This window comes from Bos mutus, chromosome 9 (genome assembly GCF_027580195.1).
Source record: "Bos mutus isolate GX-2022 chromosome 9, NWIPB_WYAK_1.1, whole genome shotgun sequence".
NCBI lineage: Eukaryota > Metazoa > Chordata > Mammalia > Artiodactyla > Bovidae > Bos > Bos mutus.
The window spans coordinates 19,701,123-19,724,315 of NC_091625.1; the positions used below are offsets into that span (position 1 = coordinate 19,701,123).

Genomic DNA, 23,193 nt, shown 5'->3' on the forward strand with positions numbered 1-23,193 from the left:
AGATCCTTAGAGCTCCAACAAAAACACATGACATAAGTTCTAATGACGTGGACGAACCCAGACCCTATTGTACAAAGCGAAGTAAGTCAGAAAAAGAAAAACAAATATCGTGTATTAACACGTATGTATGGAATTTAGAGAGACGGTACTGGTGAACCTATCTGCAGGGCAGCAGTGGAGATGCAGACACAGAGGACAGACTTGTGGACACAGGGGGATGAATTGAGAGTAGAATGGAAACATGTATGCTACCATATGTAAAATAGCCAGTGGGAATTTTCTGTATGATGCAGCGAGCTCAGGCCAGTGCTGTGTGACAACCTAGAGGGGTGAGACAGAGTGGGAGGGAGGTTCAAGAAGGAGGGGACATACGTATACCAGTGGCTGACTTATGTTGATGTGAGGCAGAAACCAACACAATACTGTAAAGCAATTATCCTCCAATTAAAAAGATATACATTTAAAAACTACATGACATTTAAACCAAAGAAACAAGACCAATTCCTGGGAGTAGCTTTTGGAAGTGAAGTTGCATTATATAAGGTACACCTTATACATTTGACAGAGAACCCTGACAACAAAGAGACGAAACAAGGTTCACTGAAAATACAGAATAGGCTTGGGATGAAATGTTAATCAAAGGTTTCACAGACAGAAAATACTTAAAGGAGAAACTTGACCTTATATTAAACGTGAAATAAATCAGCACAGTTTGGAAGCTGCTTCCTCCTATGCTAAAAGCAGGAAAAATTTAGTAAACTGAAAAGGTCTGGAGAATGGAAGCCATCCCCTGGAACATTTCTGGATGCTGAAGACAAGAGTATGGTTATATCTTAATTAAGTTGAGGATTAAGTTAGAGGTCATTACAGTTTGATAATTTATTTAAATGGCAACCACCATATTCAAGACATTTTTCTTTTTTCTTGAGAACATGAATTTATTCTTTTCCGATGAATATAATCAACTTAAGTGCTTTTCTGTAAAGTTATAAATCATTTACCTTATGTATGTGTAAATATATATATATATCTCCAATGTAACACATTATTTCATTTAAATTGAGTCAGCTGTCTTTAAATTCAAATATGTAATCTTGAATCAAATTTATAACAGAGTTTTGCCACAAATATTTCTGAGATGCATAATAATGAAATATGAGGTAGACAAAAATTTACATTATAAAAAGACACTGAAGTCAATTTTTATATTTCTAAAAGCTAAATGGCATTTTGAAGGTTGTGAATCTAATGTCTAATTTATTCTTGGTAATGCATATTATTTCTATGTTGTATTTTGAGGAAAATAATATATTTCTCAATAGTTAAAAAATTTTAGCCAGTTCCTAAAACCTAGCCTAAAGGAATGTAATTTGATTGCTCATTACAATGTCTATTTAAACTGTCAGTTTTATTAAAACTATATATGTGAAACAGCTCTGGATAAGTTAATTATCTTTCAAAATACTTTACATAAAAATAAATTAGTCTGTTTCTATATTACTGTCAACAGAAAATAAGATAGAACATGTGAAACACAAGTACAAAAATATTTAATCACATAGCTTCCAAAGTTGGGAAGTGATTTAATAACTATGGTTTCCATAAAAGAAGAGTTGCTAGAAGGGTGGGATGGGGCTTCCCAGGTGACACAGTCAATAAGAATCCCCTCGCAATATAGGAGACGTGGTTTTGACCCCTGAGTCAGGAAGATCCTCTGCAGAAGGAAACAGCAACCCACTCCAGTATTCTCACCTGGAAAATCCCATGGAGAGAGGAGCCTGGTGGGCTTACAAAGAGTCGAATATGACTTAGTGGCTAAACAACAACAAGGATGGGATACTGACTCAAAAAGAAGGAAAAAAAAAAAACCACAAATATGAGAACAAGAATAGAAAACCCAGAGGAACTGTTTTCACTTTATAGTTTACAGTAGAAGCCTACATCTTATCTATTCATAGAAATTATGGTCTGTCACTTAAATCAAAACATATTCCAGAACTAAAAATAAACTAAAATACTTAAATGACAGGAGGGATAGTAGTCCTCTTATAGGGAGGGTAATTTAAAAGACGGTGGGATGGCTTTTGTTGAAGGCACTGTGCCACTGTGGTCTCATTAGTGGTTGGGCAGTCTTCTTTAATGTCGCTATGCTGTCCTTCTGCACTCATATCTTTCTATGTCAAAAGGCCCCTTAAAACATGGGGTATTTATCTACTTAGATCTCTATTTTTCTATATTATAGAAAAAGACTAATACAAAGCCCCTAAATCCTAAAGCTTGGCTCTACTTCCGGTCACAAGAAAAGAAGTTGCAGGGGTGTCCCACCTCCATCCACAAACTAGAGGGCTTTTCCCATGGGATATATGCAGAGAGCAAAAGAACTCTGCTATGAGATAATCTATGTAACAAAGAAAATCACAAAGAAAGATCGATTATATTCTTTGTAGCTGAAGACGGGGAAGCTCTGTACAGTCAGCAAAAATAAGACCAGGAGCTGACTGTGGCTCAGATCATGAACTCTTTATTGCCAAATTCAGACTTAAATTGAAGAAACTAGGGAAAACCACTAGACCACTCAGGTATGACCTAAGTCAAAATCCCTTACGATTATACAGTGAAAGTGACAAACAGATTCAATGGATTAGATCTGATAGACAGAGTGCGTGAAGAACTATGGACAGAGGTTCATGACATTGTTCAAGAGGCAGGGATTAAGACTATCTGCAAGAAAAAGATATGCAAAAAGGCAAAATGGTTGTCTGAGGAGGGCTTACAAACAGCTGAGAAAAAAAGAGAAGCAACAGTCAAAGGAGAAAAGGAAAGATCTGAATGCAGAGTTCCAAAAAATAGCAAGGAGAGATAAGAAAGCCTTCCTCAGTGATCAATGCAAAGAAATAGAGGAAAACAATAGAATGGGAAAGACTAGAGATCTCTTCAAGAAAATTAGAGATAGCAAGGGAACATTTCATGCAAAGATGGGCACAATAAAGGACAGAAATGGTATGGACCTAACAGAAGTAGAAGATATTAAGAAGAGGTGGCAAGAATACACAGAACTGTACAAAAAAGATCTTCACGACCCGGATAATCACGATGGTGTGATCACTCACCTAGAGCCAGACATCCTGGAGGGCAAAGTCAAGTGGGCCTTAGGAAGCATCACTATGAACAAAGCTAGTGGAGGTGATGGAATTCCAGTTCAGCTATTTCAAATCCTGAAAGATGATGCTGTGAAAGTGCTGCACTCAATATGGCAGCAAATTTGGAAAACTCAGCAGTGGCCATAGGACTGGAAAAGGTCAGTTTTCATTCCAATCCCAAAGAAAGGCAATGCCAAAGAATGTTCAAACTACCACACAATTACCCTCATCTCACATGCTAGTAATGCTAAAAATTCTCCAAGCAAGGCCTCAACAGTACATGAACTGAGAACTTTCAGATGTTCAATTGGGATTTAGAAAAGGCAGAGGAACCAGAGATCACATTGCTAACATCTGCTGGATCATAGAAAAAGCAAGAGAGTTCTAGAAAAACATCTACTTCTGTTTTATTGACTACGCCAAAGCCTTTGACTGTGTGGATCACAATAAACTGTGGAAAATTCTTCAAGAAATGGGAATACCAGACCACCTTACCTGCCTCCTGAGAAATCTGTATGCAGGTCAAGAAGCAAAAGTTAGAACCGGACATGGAACAACAGACTGGTTCCAAATTGGGGAAGGAGTACATCAAAGCTATATATTGTCACCCTGTTTATTTAACTTATATGCAGAGTACATCATGCGAAATGCTAGGCTGGATGAAGCACAAGTTGGAATCAAGATTGCCAGGAGAAATATCAGTAACTTCAAATATGCAGATAACACCATCCTTAAGGCAGAAAGCAAAGAGGAACTAAGGAGCCTTTTGATGAAGGTGAAAGAAAAGAGTGAAAAAATCTGGCTTAAAACTCAACATTCCAAACACTAAGATCATGGCATCTGGTTGCATCACTTCATGGCAAATAGATGGGGAAACAATGGAAACAGTGAGAGACTATTTTCTTGGGCTCCAAAATCACTGCAGAATGTGACTGCAGCCATGAAATTAAAAGACGCTTGCTCCTTGGAAGAAATGTTATAACCAACCTAGACAGCATATTCAAAAGCAGAGACATTACTTTGCCAACAAAGGTCCATCTAGTCAGAGCTATGGCTTTTCTAGTAGTCATGATAGATGTGAGAGTTGGACTATAAAGGCAGCTGAGTGCCAAAGAATTGATGCTTTTTAACTGTGGTGTTGGAGAAGACTCTTGAGAGTTCCTTGGACTGCAAGGAGATCAAATTAGTCAATCCTAAAGGAAATCAATCCTGAATATTTATTAGAAGGACTAATGCTGAAGCTGAAACTATAATACTCTGGCTACCTGATGGGAAGGATTGACTCACTGGAAAAGACCCTGGTGCTGGGAAAGATTGAAGGCAAGAGGAGAAAGAGATGACAGAAGACAAGACAGTTGGATGGCATCACCGACTTGATGGACATGAGCTTGAGCAGCTGCGGGAGTTGGTGATGGACAGGGAAGCCTGGTGTGCTGCAGTCCACGGGGTCGCAGAGAGTTGGACAGGCCTGAGCAACTGAACTGACTATGTAACAAAGAAAGGAAGATAAATTCACCTTAAGGCGATTCTAATTTCTAACATTATACGTTATTTCTTACTCTTATATACACAATTCCTACTGACTTCAAAGGCAGTTCCGAGCATCAAGCAAGGGAAAAATTAGAGAGTTGGGTCCAAAATTTCCCCCAAATCAAGAATAAATAAAAACACGCATTCTTGGGAGGGAGTTTGGGGGGAAATGGATACATGTATGTATATGTATGGCTGAGTCCCTTTGCTGTCCACCTGAAACTGTTACAAAATTGTTAAGTGGCCATACTCAATACAAAATAAAAAGTTTAATAAAAAATTTAAAAAGAAAAAATGTTAATTGAATCATGGAGTCACAAAGAGTCAGACATGACTGAGCGACTGAACTGAACTGAATCTTCAAGAGCTCATGCTCGTTCTCAATCATGTCTTACTCTTGTGAACCAATGGACTGTAGCCTCCCAGGCTCCTCTGTCCATGGGATTCACCAGGCAAGAATACTGGAATGGGTTCCCACTGCCTACTGCAGAGGATCTTCCTGACCATTAAATACAAACAGTTCTACAAAACACACATTGGTTTTTGCAATCCTTGAACGTAAGCCTCAAACTTTGCTTAAAATATTAATTTGAATATTATTTTCCTTAAACCTGAATAGCAAGTTTACACATGACATAAATGATTGGTTATATCATCATAATTTTGTAAAACCAAGAACAATGAACTCTGAATGGTGGGAGAACTGAGGTTCTCTTTAACAGACTCTCTCAAACCACATAAAAGTTGGCATTTTGTTCAGGACTGTTACTTTTCAAAGAACCGAAATCTTTCAATAAAATAAAATAAAGTTCTTTTGGGAAAAAAAATGCCCATCTCTTAATGCACAGTGTTACTCACGGAACAGAGATATTTAAAGAGACACGAGTAAGAAGCTGAAGGTCTAGACAGGAAGAAATACTGACAGAACCCAACAGGGATAAAAGAGGTGGCAGGGGGCAGACAAGGAGTAACAGGCGCAACAGAGAAGGCATGCGAGACTCCACTAGCAGACAGGCAGGCTGTTTTAAGGCCAGCTCTGTGGCTGTGGGTAAGACCTTAAGGGCACAACTTGTCCTCATTCCCTTCATCTGTAAAGCCTGATGGGGAGCAGGGAAACTGGATTAGCGCTTCTCCGACTTCAACAAGAAAAAGAATCACTTGGGAGCATAGTTACAGTGAAGGTTCTGACTCAGTAGCTTGGGGGTATGGCTCACCTTTAGGAAGATTTACTTTCTAGAAGTAGGATTGTACTTTCTAGAAGCTCCAAGTGAAGCTATGCCAATGTTCCATGGACCATCCTTGAGTAGCAGAACACTAGGTGACCCCTTGGGAGTTTTTCTTCTAACTTCTAAAAATGGCTACTTTTTACAACAACAGCAAGGAGAAGAAGGGTTCCCTGGTAGCTCAGATGGTAAAGAATCCCCCTACAATGCAGGAGACCCCAGTCTGATCCCTGGGTTGGGAAGATCCCCTGGAGGAGGAAAAGGCAACCCACTCCAGTATTCTTGCCAGGACAATCCCATGGACAGAGGAACCTGGTGGGCTACCGTCCATGGGTTTGCAGAGCTGGGACACGACTGAGCAGCTTTCACTGTTTCACAGAGAGAAAGAATGGGATTGAAGATAAGGAATACTGGGTTAAGAAAACAAGCAGTTTTTGCTGGCCAGGGACCCACTTCTCACAGCCAGAGCCCTGCACGTATTCTCCTTATATCACACTGTTCTGTGGCCATCCTCCAATGCCCTATCCCCACATCCTATGCCTCTGGTCTGACCTCTTCTTCTGAGTTTGGTGTTCATTTTTTTTAAATAATCACTTTTTATCTCTTTATTTATTGTTGGCTGTGCTGGCTCGTTGTGGCTGTACGGGCTTTTTTCCTCAAGTTGTGGCTAGTAGGGGCTACTCCGTAATTGTGGTACCAGGGCTTCTCATTGCGGTGGCTTCTCTTACTGCTGAGCGTGGGCTCTAGGGCATGTGGGCTTCGGTAGTTGCAACCCGTGGGCTCAGAAGTCGCGGCTTCCGGGCTCCAGAGCACAGGCTCAGTAGCTGTGGTGCACAGGCTTAGTTACTCCACAGCAGGTGGGATATTCCTGGACCAGAGATCAAACCCATGTCTCCTGCATTGGCAGGCGGACTCTTTACCACTGACCCACCAGGGAAGCCCTTAAATAATCTTTTGAAGGAATTAAATCCTCTAGTTACTTGAGTTACACGGGATCCAAATATATATCATGCGTATTAGAGTAAAAGAAGACATGTTTCTGGTATGCTGTCAGTACACAGTGATGGGTGGGGTTCCACACCATGAATTTATTAGGGGTGGGAAAAAAAGAAAAATTCTATTGAAACACTATCCCTCTTGCCAACACTGAAGTCAGATTCTGTCATCAAGGAATATCAAGATTCAAATGGGTTTTATGTAACATTCTTGGGAATGCTCTCTATGCAAAGCTCTTACAGGGGAGGGAGAGGGTCAGTATGGCACAAATAGCATATAAACTGAACTCTAGTTGATTCGTCATATTGTCTTCTTTCTATATTTTATTTTATTAATATGTTTACTAACATGTCTATGCCATCCTATTTTGATGATTTTGCTCTTATTTTTGAGTCTATTTATTAACAATTTTGGGCCTTCCTCATGGCTCAGATGGTAAAGACTCTGCCTGCAATGCAGGAGACCTGGGTTTAAGACCTGAGTTCAATCCCTGGGTCAGGAAGATCCCCTGGAGAAAGGAATGGCTACCCACTCTAGCCTTCTTGTCTGCAGAATTCCATGGACAGAAGAGCCTGGTGGGCTACAGTCCATGGGGTCACAAAGAGTCAGACATGACTTAGCAACTTTCACTTTCACTAACAATTTTAAGCCTTTCATGTTGCACATCCCTGAATATTCATTAGAAAGACTGATGCTGAAGCTCCAATACTTTGGCTACCTGATGTGCAGAGCTGACTCATTGGTAAAGACCCTGATGCTGGGAAAGATTGAAGGCAGGAGAAGAAGGGGACCACAGAGGATGAGATGGTTGGATGGCATCACCGACTCAATGAACATGAGTTTGAGCAAACTCTGGGAGATGGTGAAGGACAGGGAAGCCTGGCACGCTGCAGTTCATGGGGTTGCAAAGTGTCGGACATGACTTAGCGACTAAAAAACAACAATAAATTAGATGTGCAGAATTTCAGATTTAGAAATGATCCCTTTATTTTAAAAATGAGATGCATAGAGACCAAGAGACTTGCAGGAGACGGTGGAGCCCACCTTCTCAGTCACCATGCCCACTGATTTCAGGCCTAAATTATAGGCCTGAAGAATTTTTCAAATAGAACTCTGACTATCCATCATGGTCCTTAAAGGGAAAGAAAACAAGAGAGACTTACAGAAGCTCCCTGAGCAGAAAGAAGGACAAGAGATAAACACACTGAGGCTCGCACCTTCTCAGGTGCCGCATCCAGCAGACCTGGGCTAGGGTCACGATGCTCTGGAAGACACGACACCAAATACCGAGGAAAGACCAAGGATGTGTAGCTTTTGAAAGAGGAGGCCTCATCAAATACTGAGAGACCTAAAGAGGCACCAGATTTCTTCTCTATTTCCAGAGAACCCATGAGAAGGGCTTTGGCAAAATAAATTATGCCTATAAATTCAGAAATTTCTAACCATGAGGTCTCTCTTTCTATAAGTAGAAAAGCTGTCTCCTTTGGAAATGAGTTTCCTTTATTTAAGTTGTGAATAATTAAATTGATTTTAAATGAAAGTTAAGCACATCTAAAATTAAATGTTACTGCAAATCAAGTTTTGGAGCAAGGAACTTTATTTCAAAAATAAAAATTACCAAGACATATTTTAACCTTCCAGACCCTTAAGGGTTAACTTCTTTCTCAAGAAACTGTTTTCATCTAAAACACTCTGACTGTTTCACAAAGCTCATGCCAAGTGAGACTGGTTGACAAACACTAGTTTGGTCAATAATCATACAATTTTATCTATATTAAAAGGCCATGTAATGGTTAACAACTATGTGTTCAAGAGAACTCACAAGCTGTTCACTAGAAAAGAGTTCACTTTATTATGTGTAAATTACACCTTTATTTTTTTAATGGTACCAAAAATATGGTCCATCTGAAGTGGGGCTTCCCTTGAATACCTTCCCCACCAACAGTTTTGCTTATTCTTAACCTGACTTACATCTTAAAAATCACCCAGCATAGTAAATAGAACAGCCCTTCATCCCTTCTGAGCTCACTGATTGGGGACAGGTCATTTTGTCCTTTACCTCTCAAAACTCATCATCTATTAGAGGAGACAGACATGACAAATCAATTGCTTTGCAGGATTCTGAGAGCAACATCAGAGGCCAGTCTGGGGACAGGAGAGAGGTGACAAGGGCAGCTTCCGGAGCTGACGCCCAAACCACTCCTTGAAGAAAAGAGAAACTTGGCAAGGAGATAGGAAGGGCGGAAGGCTTTCCTGCAGAGAGAACCATATGTATAAGGAGCCACAAATCAAGAAATAAAACACGTACTCTGGAATCTAAGCAGGCCTGAGGTAGAGGATGTGAAGTGAAAGTGAAAGTCGTTCAGTCGTGTCCGACTCTTTGCGGCCCCATGGACTATACAAGTAGTCCATGGAATTCTCTGGGCCAGAATACTGGAGTGGATAGCCTTTCCCTTCTCCAGGGGATCTTCCCAACTCAGGGATCGAACCCAGGTCTCCCACATTGCAGGCGGATTCTTTACCAGCTGAGACACACAAGGGAAGCCCGAGGTAGAGGATATATACAAGGAAAGATGACAGGAAATGACTAGAGATTTACAGGTCAGATCAGACCTGGGAGAGTCTCACAAACTCTGCTGAAGAGGCTGGAACTTATCCTGTAGATAACAGAGAGATGCTTCCTTGGTTAGAAACTGGAGACCACACGTGGCTTTCAGCAGATGCTGATGGAGGCAGCAGGGGATGGACTGAAAGGGAAAGGCAGGAAAACCAGCTGTGTCAGTGGTTTTCAAGTATCTGTCTGTTGCCCACAGAAGAACCATCTGCTCATTAAAAATGTAGATTCCTAGTTTCCACCCCAGATCTACTGAATCAACATCTCTGTGGGTAGGGCTCAGTACTACAACCTTCAAATTCCCCTGCTGATGCTGATGGGCGGGGCAGCCAGCCTTGGAGACCACTACACTGTGCAAGAAATGAGTGTAACCTGGATTCAAGGGCTGCACTGCCATGGAAAAGAGAGGCAGATGTGAAAGTCACAAGAGCAAAATCTACTGGCTTGGTGGCTGATATGGATGTGAGAAGTGAGAGTGAAAGAAAAGCTCGGGTTACTCCCAGATTTCTGGCCCAGTTGGTGTTACATATGGTGAAGTTGTGGATCTGGGACAGAGAACAAAGGAAGAGGAGCAGGAGGTAATCAGGTGCTTTCTAAACCTCTTCTGTCTGAAGCACTCGTGGGACACCCAGCAGGAGGTATCCAGCAGGGTCTGGAGCTGCAGATGACTGCCAGGGCAGCAGAAACACAGAGGAGTCACTGGCAGTGAGAACCCCTCCAGGATTTCAGGTCACAAGGGAAAGAACACACAGAATGAAAGACTAAAACGAACGAAGGCTGAACCCTGGGGAACACCTAAGGGAAGAGTGGGATCAATGGCTGTGAAGCAACCAGAGAGGAAGGAAGAGAAAATAGAAAAAGACGTGAGGACCAAGAGAGGGGATGGGCAACAGACTCTATGGATGCAGGATCAACTGTTCTTTCCAACTCTTTTTAATGAGAAAAAATAACTGTCTCACAAGGTTGATGGGTGATAGTTAAATGGGTACGTTCTCAGCACACGTGGACGCCACAGGCCCTTCCTTCTGTTGCACCGTTCCCTCTGCATCTCCACACAGGTGGGTCATGTGTTAGGGATCACCTGGCAGGTGGGTCCTATGTCAGGGATCATCTGAGCCCCTCTGGCTAAGAGCCAAGCCCTCTATGTCTTCTAGGCCTTTTCTTCCCAACCTAGAGGCATTCTCTAGGCTCTGAATATGAACTCTCAAGTCAGACTAGCAGCCTTATGACACCAGCATTCTCATTCACCAGCTGAATAAGCCCCAGCAAGCTACCCAGTCTCTCTGACTTTATGGGTGATGTTAGGGTTGCTGGGAGGAATAAGACACGACGTACACTGTCTGACAGAGAATAAGAGCTCAGTACATGTCAGCACTGTCTTTACTATTGACAATAATCAAACCACTAAATCCTCCTCTCTCCCAAGAGTTAAACCAGATTAAAGAAAAATCACCATCAGCAATTAATCTTAGCAGAAGACTATAAAGTGAGAAGACAGAATATTTTATAACATATGCTCAGCATATATATTTTATAACATATTCTCAGCATATATAACAAATTATAAAATGTGCTATATTCTCAGCATATATAATATGTTATATTATATATGCTGAGAATATAGCACATTTAATAATTTATTCAGGAAAGCAAATGCATAACAAGTCTAACTCTAAATTTTTAATTATTTGAAAAAGTTTTTTAAAAAAACAAAAGCATCCTTTTAAGAAAATGTAAGCCAGATTTTAATAAATAATAAAATATTTTTAGTCCAATAGTTTTGAAGTAACCCAAGTCCTTGGAAACTTCTACTTGTATACAAACAACTGTAATTAATTCTAACAACAAACTATGTATAGTAAAACAATTTTCTTAAAAAGCTCTATAGGCCTCTTCTTTCTTTGAAGGCTTATTTCTTCTAAAGCTTTTAAGAACTTGGGATTTCTACCAGTTAGAAGGAACTTTCTTCTGCAAGTAGTCTAAGCTGACAGTTGATTTACAGGGCTTCCCAGGTGGTTCAGTGGCCATCAAAAGAAAAATTAGTAAAAATTTAAAATTTTAGAAGATCCAAATTCCCAGAATTGACAAGGAAGGGCACATGGTTACAGGAGGGAATAATCTTAGTTGGGTGATGACTTGGAGAGTCACACAAAGCAGAGAGAATATGGCACCCAGGGACAGAGGGCAGGACCTGAACTGACAACAGCTGGATTCCAGCTCTATCGGTCATTTTCCAGCCCCATGACTTTGAACTTGAAACTCTTGGGCCACAGTTTTCTCCTATGTAAAATGCGGGTGATAATGTGTGTGTGCTCAGTTACTCAGTCGCGTCTGATTCTTTGCCAGGCCATGGACTGTAGCCCGCCAGGCTCCTCTGCCCATGGAACTCTCCAGGCAAGAATATTGGAGTGGGTTGCCACTTCCTACTCCAGGGGATCTTCCTGACCCAGGGATCGAACCCACACCTCTTGGATTGGCAGGTGGATTCTTTACCACTAGCGCCACTAGATTACCCAAATCACAGAGTTGCTTTGAGGTTCAAACTGAAAACCCTCTGTAGGAAGCCACTCCAACACGAACCCTTTTTGCACTCAAAATTCACTAAACATGAATTTCTTCTGAAACTTTTAGAGCACGCTGTGACTGCCTCTAGCATGCCATGACCCTGTCCTGGCACTGTCTGCTTAACTGTGTCCCATGCCAGACAGGGCAGGGACGTGATCTCTAAAACCACAGAGGTTCCCACGGTGGCTGCACCCACAAATGGTTGAGCCCAAGCACACTGAAGGCCACAAAGTATCTAGAAAACAGCTACTATTATTACGGCTACTGTGAGAATCGACAGTCAAGACATTTTATTTTTATTGAAGTGTGGTTGATTCACAGGGCTCCCCAGGTGGCTCAGTGGTAAAGAACCGCCTGCCAGTGCAGAAGACCCAGGAGACGCATGTTCAATCCCTGGGTCGGGAAGATCCTCTGGAGAAGGACATGGGGACCCGCGCCAGTATTCTTGCCTGGAGAATCCCACGGACAGAGGAGTCTGGTGGGCTACAGTCCATGAGGTCACAAAGAATCTGCCACGGCTGAGTGACTGAGCACACACGCAGCTGATGTGCACTGTTGTGCCAATCTCTGCTGTACAGCAAAGTGACTCAATTTTATAACTATACAGATTCCTAACATTCAAGATATTTCTAAACTGCCCTTTTGATTCCTACAAAATGAGCAAGAGTCCTTGATCAATATCATTCTAAAAAAAATACAAAGTCTCTGTTGGAGTGGGAAAAAAAACAAGTATTCTATATAAATCCATGCCATTGCTGTGGTTCTCTTAAATAAATTTTAATAACATTATTTTAAAATTCTTAAAAAATTTTAAAATTTTAAAATATTTTTAAATTCTTGTTTTTCTATCATAGTACATAGTGATTGTGGTGTCAGTCTCTCAGTCGTGTCTGACTCTCTGCAACCCCATGGATTGTACTCCACCAAGCTCCTCGGGGATTCTCCAGACAAGAATACTGGAGTGGGTAGCCATTCCCTTCTCCAAGGGGAATCTTCCCAACCCAGGGAGCGAACTGTTGCACTGCAGGCAGATTCTTTCGTCCAAGCTACCAGGGAAGCTCTAGTAGGTAGTACATAGTAGATTATCAAAAACATTAAAACTCCATCCTTGTGCTATTTGAAGTGCGGTCCCAGGCTTTCCTGGTGGTCCGGTGGTTAAGAATTCACCTGGTGCAGGGGACACGGGTTCATTCCTGGTCTGGGAAGATCGCACATGCCGAGGGACCACTAGGTCCAAGCATCCCATCTACTGAGCCCGAGCTCTAGGGCCCTCAAACTGCAACTACCGAGCCCACGAGCCCTAGAGCCCAAGCTCCACAACAAGAGAAGCCACGGAAACAAGAAGCCCACACGCTGGAACTAGCGAGGAGCCCCTGCTCGCAGCAGTGGAGACCCAGCGCAGCCAAAAATACATACATAATTTAAAAAGAAAAGAAAGTGTGGTCTCTGCACTAGCAGAAAAGCACATCTTGGGAACTTACTTGAAATGCAGATTCTTCAGGCCTCACTCAAGACTTACTAAGCCAGAGCTGTGCTTTAATTAGTTTTCTAGGTGATTAACACATTAAAGTCTAAGAACTGCTTTAGTCTATTCAGAAGTGTAGGCCTACTTTATATAATACATAATCAAGTCATGTAATTTTGATTTGTTTGTTCCTAGAGCCTCCCTGAATAAATCAGCTAGTTTTGTTTTCTAACAACGTCTACCTCTATTTAACCTCCCATAGTGCTTAGTCGCTTAGTTGTGTCTGACTCTTTGTGACCCCATGGACAGTAGCCCGCCAGGCTGCTCTGTCCATGGAATTCTCCAGGCAAGAATCCTGGAGTGGATGGTCATTCCCTTCTCCTGGGGATCTTCCCGACTCAGGTATCGAACTGGGTCTCCTGCATTTTAAGTGTATTCTTTACCATCTGAGCCACCAGGGAAGCCCTTAACCTCCCACAGACAAAAGAAAAACTCAAGTCCAGCAACCAACTAGAGACACTGAGTAGCTTCTGGAGTATAGTCAAGACATCAAGACATCAAGAAGTATGTACTACACATTGTTCTCTGTAACTATTCACCCCTCCTTAATAAATTAGAACCAACAACTGCAAATCAACTCCATGTTTTTAACACCTGGAAGCTAATCACTAATCTTCAGGTGATATTGTTATAAATCCATTCACCTCTAAAGACTATACAAAATAACAGTGACTTCATGGTATGCTGTACACTGAAGCATCCCAAAGAGAAACTGCTATTTTTCTGAAGAATGTAGTCAATGTCTTCCTCCAATCATTATAAGTATCATGAGGGCCAGGGCTACAGCCCTTGTTCCTTGATGTATCTCTACAACAACACTTGCAAAAACTTGCTAAAAGAAATTTTTTAATGAGCAAATGTAGATAACTGTTGTCAAGAAGAGTTTGAGAAAGATCTTATCTCTGTGACAAGGATAAACTAAATACCACCTCTTCTGGGTACCAGTCTAAAATCTGATGCTTAATATATTCTTCAAGCCAAGGAAGATTTGGGGTATCAGAGAGATGAAATAGGCAGAAGCAGAGAAGAAAGGTCTGGATACAAGTGGACAGGTCACCAGCTGAGATTTACTCTAGAAATCAAACATTCTGAAGATAGTGGAGGACCAGGGGGTGAGTCAGGGTGATGACCAGGGGGAATGTCTGTCTGCTTTAACCCACTCTGGGCTCAGGGCAGAGGATGCTGCTTTTAGTTTGGAAGACTGCCTGGATGAACTGAAGGAAAGGGCAGCTCCTGAAGAATTCGGAGGCTGAGCTAGAAAAGACTAAGAGGTTAGAGTGTGATGGGCAGACTGGAGGGAGTGGAGGTCATCACCAGCAAGGCTTTGAGGGGTTCAATGGCCAGCGTAGAGTTTTATGAACTCAGCTGTATACTAGTCACCCAAGAGCCTGCAAGAATGAAGAGAGGAGTTAACACAGAGAAAAAAGAATTCTGGTTCCAAGTATATCTGTACAGAGAACACAAAAAAGGTGAAAAGCGAGAGAAATTATAAAATTTCTCATAAAGAGCAGCTAAAATAGGGACGGACTCAGAAGCTTCAAGGAGAAAAGGCAGTAATGCAGACAAGGTGAGTGAGTCAATGTGTGATACGAGGTGCAGATCATTTACACGAAGGCTTAATTTGGGAGGGTTGGTCCTAAATGGATATTATCTGGAAGGTTGGTCTATCTGCTTAGAAAATGGGGATAGTAGAAACAAGATTGTAAAGCAGCTATACTCCAATAAACATTGCTGTTGCTGTTGCTTGGGCTTCCCAGGTGGCTTAGTGGTAAATAATCTACCTGCCAATACAGGAGATGCAAGAGACATGGGTTCGATCCCTGGGTCAGGAAGATCCCCTGGAAGAAAAAAATGGCAACCCCCTCCAGTATTCTTGGCCTGGAGAGTCCCATGGACAGAGGAGTCTGGTGGATTACAGTCCATGGGCCACAAGGAGTCGGACACAACTGAGCAATTGAGCACCCACACATGCTGTTGTTTAATCGTGAAGTCATGTCCAACTTTTTGCGACCCCATGGACTATAGCCTGCCAGGCTTCTCTGTCCATAGGACTTCTCAGGCAAGAATTCTGAAGTGGGTAGTCATTTCAGGATCGAACCTGCCTGGGAAGCTCCAATAAAAAAATAATTAAAAAAAAAATTTAACTGAAAAAAAAAAATAAATAAAATGGGGATAGTTACATACTAAACCCAAAGGAGTATAAGGATTAAATGTGACACATACAAAGCACTGGGCAGAGAGCTTTGCCCATAATAAATATTCAATAAATGTTCACCATGATGACTGGACAATAAAACAGTATTTGTAGGACGAGTAAGGAGGCTGTGTTGCTTTATGCAAAGGTCACCAATGAAAGACAGAGGTAAAAGATCTCAATTCCATCCCAGCTCTGTTACTTTCTAGTTGTACAGTTTTAAGTCTATCTCTTCATCATGGTGGTGGTTAAGTCACTAAATTGTGTCCGACTCTTGCAATCCCACGGACAGCAGCCCACCAGGCTCCTCTGTCCATGGGATTTCTCAGGCAAGAATACTGGAGTGGGTTGCCCCTTCCCTCTCCAGGGTATCTTCCTAACCCAGGGATCAAACCCAAGTCTCCTGCATTGCAGGCAGATTCTTTACCACTGAGCCACCAGGGAAGTCCTCTTCTAAGGACACGAAGAAACATTAAATAATACAAAGTATATAAAATTCATATCATAGCCTTCTATAATTCATAAGTCCTATAATAGAAGTTCAATAAACAGTAGTGAGTTCTACCATGTGCAGACTATATCTATATTCATGGTTTAAAAAATTACATATTCATAAAAGCCAGTGGAGGAGATTTAGGGCAGTCATTGGTCACAAGGAGAGGCAGATGTATATGCGTATGTATAATATATACTTTTTAACCATGAATTTAGATACCATCTTCATATGTTGAAACTCACTGCTATTTACTGACCTTCTAGTATAGGATCATTATGGACTATAAAATGCTGTAATTTCCATTTTATACACCTATGTTAATGTTCACAGTAGGCATTATTTAACAACTCTATGAGAAATATCAATAACCTCAGATATGCAGATGACACCACCCTTATGGCAGAAAGTGAAGAGGAACTAAAAAGCCTCTTGATGAAAGTGAAGGTGGAGAGTGAAAAAGTTGGCTTAAAGCTCAACATTCAGAAAACGAAGATCATGGCATCCGGTCCCATCACTTCATGGGAAATAGATGGGGAAACAGTGGAAACAGTGTCAGACTTTATTTTTCTGGGCTCCAAAATCACTACAGATGGTGACTGCAGCCATGAAATTAAAAGAAGCTTACTCCTTGGAAGGAAAGTTATGACCAACCTAGATAGCATATTCAAAAGCAGAGACATTACTTTGCCAACAAAGGTCCGTCTAGTCAAGGGTATGGTTTTTCCTGTGGTCATGTATGGATGTGAGAGTTGGACTGTGAAGAAGGCTGAGCACCAAAGAATTGATGCTTTTGAACTGTGGTGTTGGAGAAGACTCTTGAGAGTCCTTTGGACTGCAAGGAGATTCAACCAGTCCATTCTGAAGGAGATCAGCCCTGGGATTTCTTTGGAAGGAATGATGCTAAAGCTGAAACCCCAGTACTTTGGCCACCTCATGCGAAGAGTTGACTCATTGGAAAAGACTCTGATGCTGGGAGGGATTGGGGGCAGGAGGAGAAGGGGACGACAGAGGATGAGATGGCTGGATGGCATCACTGACTCGATGGACGTGAGTCTGAGTGAACTCCGGGAGTTGGTGTTGGACAGGGAGGCCTGGTGTGCTGCGATTCATGGGGTTGCAAAGAGTCGGACACGACTGAGCGACTGATCTGATCTGATCTGATGATGAAGAAATGGACTTAAACATAATGTACATTTGATATAGAAGAATAATGTTATGTATACAGGAAGCCAGACAGAATGCAGGCAAGTAATCTTCTCACCCCATTTTCACACTTTGCTGGGCTTCTCAGAAAAAGCAGTCGTAAAACATGTGCTAATCTGAGAGTTCAAAGTCCAAATACCACCCTTAGTGCTATCAGTGTGGCTTTAAAAAAACTAAAAGTAAAAAAACACTGAGATACTACTGGAGTATGAGGTGTGTTTTAATGGAAACTTTGGTTAAGATCTTCTCTTGCTAACTGTTCTATTTGCTGAATATCCATAATGGATCCTGAATTCCTCTTCACTAATTAACTAATTAAGAAGTTTTTAGTTCTTGTATTATGAAGTTTGGCAAACACTTCCATAATTCACTTTGAATATACTTTTTTTAAGGTCCTAGGCGAGTCCATAATATGGAGTCACCTTTACCTTCTCAGGCTAAATACCACTACCACTTTTTATATTTTATATATATATATATATTCATATATATGGTATATGGACTTCCCAGGTGGCACAGTAGTAAAGAATCCACCTGTAATGCAGGAGACACGGGTTCAATTTCTGGGTCAGGAAGGTCCCCTGGAGAAGGAAATGAATGGCAACCCACTCCAGTATTCTTGCCCGGGAAATCCCATAGACAGAAGAGCCTGGCGGGCTACAGTCTCAGTTCAGTTCAGTCGCTCAGTCATGTCTGACTCTTTGCGACCCCATGAACCGCAGCACGCCAGGCCTTCCTGTCCATCACCAACTCCTGGAGTCCACCCAAACCCATGTCCATTGAGTCCGTGATGCCATACAACCATCTCATCCTCTGTCGTCCCCTTCTCCTCCTGCCCTCAATCTTTCCCAGCATCAGGGTCTTTTCAAATGAGTCAGCTCTTTGCATCAGGTGGCCAAAGTAGTGGAGTTTCAGCTTCAACATCAGTCCTTCCAGTGAGCAACTGATCTCCTTTAGGATAGACTGGCTGGATCTCCTTGCAGTCCAAAGGACTCTCAAGAGTCTTCTCCAACACCACAGTTCAAAAGCATCAATTCTTCGGTGCTCAGCTTTCTTTATAGTCCAACTCTCACATCCATACACGACTACTGGAAAAACCATAGCCTTGACTAGATGGACCTTTGTTGGCAAAGTAATGTCTCTGCTTTTTAATATGTTGTCTAGGTTGGTCACAACTTTCCTTCCAAGGAGTAAGCGTCTTTTAATTTCATGGCTGGAGCCCAGAAAAATAAAGTCAGTCACTGTTTCCACTGTTTCCCCATTCTATGCAGTCACAAAAGAGTCGGACACAATTTAGCAACTAAACAACAAATATATATACATATATATGTGTGTGTGTGTGTGCATATATAATACTTTAGTTTAATTTCATACAACAGCCCTTACAGCACCATTAAGCATTTCAGATGCTTTTCTTTAGATTACCTCTAGTGGTATTATGACTCTGTTCAGATTTAGTATTCTATATAGTGATACTATGTCCATGAGAAAGCAGTGTAAGGTAAGGTAAAATAAGAGAAGGTACACGTCTGAGGACTTTGCCTTCTTGCTGGGTGAGCACAATGGGAAACAAGGGCACTGGGCTAAGAGATGAAACAACCTCTTTCGATTCGTTTCCACTACACTGTCACGTGCAAGTTGTTTAACTTCTAAACATGGAAAATATCACTGCCGGCCAGGCCTAAACCCCAGAGTTGTGAAGTTCTCGGTAATCCTGTAAAGCAAAATACAAAGCCAAGGCTGTAGTCCCTGTCATTTGCTACTTTCTAGCCATTTGCATGCATGTGCGCTAAGTCGCTTCAGTTGTTTGACTCTTTGCAACCCCATGGACTGTAGCCCACCAGGCTCTTCTGCCCATGGGATTCTCCAGGCAAGAATACCATAGTGGGTTGCCATTCCCTTCTCCAGGGTACCTTCCCGACCCAGGGGTCAAACTCACATCTCTTACATCTTCTGCATTGGCAGGTGGGTTCTTTACCACTACTGCCACCTGGAAAGCCTTCTAGTACCATTTGGGTACTTTTTTAAAAAAGCAACAGTATGGAGAAGGCAATGGCACCCCACTCCAGGACTCTTGCCTGGAAAATCCCATGGACAGAGGAGCCTGGTGGGCTGCAGTCCATGGGGTCGCTAGGAGTCAGACATGACTCAGCGACTTCACTTGCACTTTTCACTTTCATGCATTGGAGAAGGAAATGGCAACCCACTCCAGTGTTCTTGCCTGGAGAATCCCAGGGACGGAGGAGCCTGGTGGGCTGCTGTCTGTGGGGTCACACAGGGTCGGACACGACTGAAGCAACTTAGCAGCAGCAGCAGCATGAATACTCTACAAAGAGAGACATTTTATGATAAACAAACAAAAAATAAAAACAGTTTTAGTGTTTTGGCAATGAACACCAAAGAAAGATCATTTCTAGAGATGCTATATTAATTTTACAACACATGAAAATCTTTTTAAAATTGTAGTAAAAATACATAAACTTTACTATCTCAACCGTTTCTAAAGTATACATTTCATTAGTGTACACGTCATTAGTGTTACATGTATTCACAATGTTGTGCAACCAGCCTCCAGAACTTTCTCATCTTGTGAAACTGAAACTCTATATCCATTAAACAAGTCCCTGTCTCCCCAGCACCTTCCCAACCCCTGGCAACCACCACTCTACTTTCTTTTTCTATGAATATAACTATTTTAGGGACTTCATAATCACCAGTATTTGGTTCTTCCGGACTAGCTTCTGTTACTTAGTATAACGCCCAAACGGTTCAGCCATGCTGTGTCTTGTGTCAGAATTTCCTTTCTTTTTAAGGCTGAATAATATTCCACTGTATGCATGTATCACAGTTTATCTACTCACCCATCAGTGGATATTTGGGTTGCTCCCACTCTCAGCCATTATTAACAGAGCTGCTCTGAATATGGGTAAACAAATATACATGAAATTCTTTAACAATACATGTCTGTGCCTAAGTTTTCATCTGATAAACAAACAAAATGAAAAAAGAGAAGCTTACTCCTTCAAATAATCAGTTCAAAAATCACAAATGCCTTGATGTGATCACACCTAACAACGAGAAACTGATTCCTCAGTGGATTAATGCATTTGACTTTCAAATTCTAATTAAATACAAATAAAGTATTATACTGAGTTTTTTTTAAAGAATTACAATATTCCATGGAGAAGAATAAATGACAAAAGTAAGATGCTTTAATACCAAAGTGCCTAACCAAAGTTAAGGAACACACAGCAAAACCATTTAATTTCTTTTGTTTTCCCTGTATGCTAAAACCTACATATTAGTAGCAATTTTACAAAAAATTTAAGCCATACTTCCAAATTTGCTAGAAATGCTCAAAGAGTACTTAAAACTGAAAATCTTTTCTAATAAGGTATGATAAAATTTGCATGTTCTATAGAAAAAAAAGTATGAAGTAAAATTAAGTTTAGACTATCTAAGCCATTGCTTTAGGAGCTATTCTGAGAATTCAATAAAAAGGCCTGAAGGGGACATGTAGTTTCAAATCTTCTCATTGTACAAGCAGAAATATGAGCCCCCTCAAATCATGAGTAACTTCTCCAAAACCATGTAAAAAGCCATCCTCAGAATAATAAAATTACTCTTTAATGTTACTGCTATTATTTTTGACAAAATAGTTAACTCTGGGTTGTTTGAGAAATACCTAGATCATCAGAGTATTACAGCAACAAACACAGTACTACATCAAAAAAACAGGGGCTTAAATATCTGTATCTCTGCGTTTTTTATTCCTTCACCTATCCCTTATGGCACAAATAAGAGAAAGTGAAAAGGACTAAACATGAACCTGTTATTTTTAATATTTACACAGCACTGCTGCTAAGTCGCTTCAGTCGTGTCCGACTCTGTGTGACCCCAAAGACGGCAGCCCACCAGGCTCCCCCATCCCTGGGATTCTCTAGGAAAGAACACTGGAGTGGGTTGCCATTTCCTTCTCCAATGCATGGAAGTGAAAAGTGCAAGTGAAGTCGCTCAGTTGTGTCCCGACTCTTAGCGACCCTATGGACTGCAGCCCACCAGGCTCCTTCATCCATGGGATTTTCCAGGCAAAAGTACTGGAGTGGGGTGCCACTGCCTTCTCCTTACACAGCACTAATAACAGTTTTACTCGTGAAGACTGGAATTGTTGCCTGGAGTCAGGTTTTCAATTACTTATCAGTATATGTTTATTTGAAATTGCTTTATCTATGTAAAGAATGTTTAAAAGCTGCACCTATATTTAGAATTTAAGAGCCAGGAGAGACCTCAGAGATTACCTGCTGCTGCTGCTGCTAAGTCGCTTCAGTCGTGTCCGACTCTGTGTGACCCCATAGATGGCAGCCCACCAGGCTCCGCCGTCCCTGGGATTCTCCAGGCAAGAACACTGGAGTGGGTTGCCAGTTCTTTCTCCAATGCACGAAAGTGAAAAGTGAAAGTGAAGTCACTCAGTCATGTCCGACTCTTAGCGACCCATGGACTGCAGCCTACCAGGTTCCTCAGTCCATGGGATTTTCCAGGCAAGAGTACTGGAGTAGGGTGCCATTGCCTTCTCCGCAGAGATTACCTAATTCAACTCAATTTGCAGATGAAAAAAGTTGACTTGGAAAAGCAAAGTGCCCACTATACACACTCACTGGTAATTAGTGGCACGTCCAGGACTAAAGCCTAAAGTCTAAACCCCAGTCCAGGGTCCTCTCCATCTCCTACACCACATGGACGCCTCACTTGCACACACACCACAGTGCTTACGTGCAGATGATGAAGAGAGAGGAAGAACGGCATCTGGTTCTACATCTCTTGACAATATTCTGTGCTACTAAGTGATTTTATGGTTTGATTCCTTCGTTAAATCAAGTCAACACTGATTGATTTAAGACTAACTTATGATAAAGATCATTCTTAAACTCTCCATAATTTACTGTAACCCCTTAAACTCTCCATAATTTAGTGTAATCCCAAGCCTTACTAATATTTATCAATCAGAATGTATCTGAAATTTCACTATCTGAAATCAAGCTAGATTAAGGGAGTCATGTCAAGTCAACAGATGTACGGGCACTCCCCAGTGTTGGGGAGAAAAGTACAAAGAAGGGAAAAGATAAGTAATAATGAAGGTTAAAACAGTGCAAGAAAACAGAGTCTCAGAAGAAACTGCACAAGGAGGTACATGAGCGATCGCTCAGGGTAATGGGGTCAGATGGGGCGACGAGCTACGCTGGGTACCAGGGCTGAGAAAGGCTCCACGTGGGAGGGAGCCTGAGCCGGGGCCTGGTGAAGGGCATGTGGGAAGGGAACCAGGGAAAAGGGCAGGAAAGGCAAGGGCAGTGTGACAGCCGACATCAAGTTCACCTGTTTTACTCAAGCGTGAGTCTTCCAGGTTGGCTCGAGCTGCAGGCCTGTGGACAGGGACCAGCGTAGACAGGAGAGCCGGAAACTGGGTTTTGAGAGGCTAAGTATTTCTTCCTCCCCTCTCTTCTCTAAAAGTCAAGATCCATATGATTTTGTAACATATATATTGTAATACATTCTCATCCTAAGGGAAAATGAAACAATGGCACCTTAATTGAACAGGAAAAAATGTCCTAATAAGGAAAAAGAAATAAGAGCCATCTCAACGTGAGAAAAGACAGATTCTGCTACCCGACTCTTCTCTATGTGACCACAGACGTCTAATTCGAAATAATAA

The 23,193-nt window shown here is 41.7% G+C and overlaps 1 protein-coding gene across 1 annotated transcript in view; it reads right to left on the minus strand.

Annotated features, from left to right (window-relative positions):
- ELOVL4 (ELOVL fatty acid elongase 4) overlaps positions 1–23,193 on the minus strand; it is a 40,244-nt gene that overhangs the window by 11,411 nt on the left and 5,640 nt on the right. The window lies entirely within an intron of this gene.